The sequence below is a fragment of the Coregonus clupeaformis genome, unplaced genomic scaffold (assembly GCF_020615455.1).
Source record: "Coregonus clupeaformis isolate EN_2021a unplaced genomic scaffold, ASM2061545v1 scaf1623, whole genome shotgun sequence".
NCBI lineage: Eukaryota > Metazoa > Chordata > Actinopteri > Salmoniformes > Salmonidae > Coregonus > Coregonus clupeaformis.
The window spans coordinates 10,778-13,467 of record NW_025535077.1 but is presented as its reverse complement, the minus strand read 5'-3'; positions in this window follow the sequence as shown (position 1 = coordinate 13,467).

Here is a 2,690-nt window from a genome sequence, read left to right as displayed (position 1 = left end):
AGGATGGCCGGGGTGTTAAGCATATCCCAATTTAGGTCACCAAGCAGTACGAACTCTGAGGATAAATGGGGTGCAATCAATTCACACATGGTGTCCAGGGCACAACTGGGGGCTGAGGGGGGTCTGTAGCAAGCAGTAAACAGTGAGAGACTTATTTCTGGAAAGGTGGATTTTTAGAAGTAGAAGCTCAAACTGTTTGGGCACAGACCTGGATAGTATGATAGAGCTCTGCACTCCACAGTAGATTGCAACTCCACCCCCTTTGGCAGTTCTATCTAGATGGAAAATGTTATAGTTGGGGATGGAAATTTCAGAATTTTTGGTGGCCTTCCTAAGCCAGGATTCAGACACTGCTAGAACATCAGGGTTGGCGGATTGTGCTAATGCAGTGAATAACTCAAACTTAGGAAGGAGGCTTCGGATATTAACGTGCAAGAATCCAAGGCTTTTACGATTACAGAAGTCAACAAATGATAACACCTGGGGAGTAGGAGTGATACTGAGGGCTGCAGGGCCTGGGTTAGCCTCTACATCACCAGAGGAACAGAGGAGGACTAGAATAAGGATACGGCTAAAGGCTTTAAGAACTGGTCTTCTAGTGCGTTGGGTACATAGAATAAAGGGGGCAGATTTCCGGGCGTTGTAGAAAAGATTCAGGGAATTATGTACAGACAAGGATATGGAAGGATGTGAGTAAAGTGGAGGTAAACCTAAGCGTTGGGTAACAATGAAAGAGATTGCATCACTGGAGGCACCAATTGAGTCGGTCTCCGCGTGTATGGGGGGTGGGACAAAGGAGCTATCTAAGGCAGGTTTAGCTGGGCTGGGGGATCTACAGTGAAATAGTACAATTAGAAATAACCGAAACAACAATAAGCTAACCTTATTGACAAGGGAGAGAGGCGTAAAGCAATCACAGGTGTAATTTGAGAGAGCTAAGACAACAGCTGGTAATGACGAAACAGTTTGGGAGAGGCTCAACATAAACAGGATGCGGTACCGTAAAAAGGAACAGTCCAGCAGGCATCAGCTGTATAGCTGAGTTATCATAAGGTCCGGTGAACAGGAATAGGATAGTTCGGGGGCTGCTAAAGCACTAGCGCGCAAGAGGCCATGGCTAGCATGTCGGGGCTAGCAGATGGAATCTTCGTGGTCGACGTCGTAACGGGAAGCCTGTTGTAACCACATCAGACGATTTCGTCAGTAGACCAGTCTTGTAGGATCGGCGGGGCTCCGTGTCAACACTAGGTGGTCCCGTCCGGTTGACAGAGAGGTAGATAACCGGGAGATGGGCCTAGCTCAGGATGATTAGCCAAACCACAACGTCCATTTTGTTGCAACTAGCTGGTAGCGATGAATCCAGAGTTAAAGGTCCATTTATTCCGGCAGAAAAACTGATATGTTCTGGGTCAATAACGCGCTGTGCAGACAGTGCAGACTGGCCGAATAATAGTCCAGGAAAGAGCTGGCTGGTAGGGGGTGCAGGCCACGGACAATGGTGAAAAACCGATAACGGTAGCTGATAGCAAGTAGCTAGTTAGTTGACTACTTCCTTCCAGTAGACCGAGAGGTAGATAGCCGGGATATGGGCCTGGCTCTAGGCTAGCTCGAGGCTAATTGGTGCTTGCATCGGGGGCAGTGGTGATTAGCCAAACAGCAACATCCATTTGGTTGCGGCTAGCTAGTTGCGATCCGGTGATTAATGTCCAGTGATGAAATTATTCCGGCAGAAAAATCCAATGTTCTGGGTGAAATACCGCTAACTGTGGCTAATAGCAAGTAGCTAGTTAGCTGGCTAGCTAGTTTCAACTGGAGATTCTAGATAAAAGGTAAGTCAATAATAGAATCCGTTTCACATTGAGTGATGTGGGTTGCAGGAAAGTATATTTAGTGGAAGGATGAAAATTCTGATAGGGAAATATGTATGAAAAATACACCAAAAAACACAGGGTTTTTACAGGCTATTTACAGACACACAACAAAAACAGGACTGCACTACTACGCCATCTTGGATTCCATTTAATTGAGTAAAAATTGTTCAAATAGAAAAATAATCGTCATCAAGAAATCATTATGTTATTCAAAAACATGCGTCCCACACTTTGTCTTATTCTAAAATTGATTAAATTTTTTTTCACCAACCCCCATAATGACAAAGTGAGAACAGGTTTTTAGACTTTTTTATAAATGTATTAAAAATAACAAATGGAAATATTACATTTACATAAGTATTCAGACCCTTTACTCAGTACTTTGTTGAAGCACCTTTGGCAGCGATTACAGCCTCGAGTCTTCTTGGGTATTACGCTACAAGCTTGGCACACCTGTATTTGAGTTGTTTCTCCCATTCTTCTCTGCAGATCCTCTCAAGCTCTGTCAGGTTGGATAGGGCGTGTCGCTGCACAGCTATCTTCAGGTCTCTCCAGAGATGTTAGATCCGGTTCAAGTCCGGTTTCTGGCTGGGCCTCTCAAGGACATTCAGAGACTTGTCCCGAAGCCACTCCTGCGTTGTCTTGGCTGTGTGCTTATGGTCGTTGTCCTGTTGGAAGGTGAACCTTAGCCCCAGTCTGAGGTCCTGAACGCTCTGGAGCAGGTTTTCATCAAGGATTTCTCTGTAAATTGCTCTGTTCATCTTTCCATTGATCCTGACTAGTCTCCAAATCAAATCAAATCAAATTGTATTTGTCATG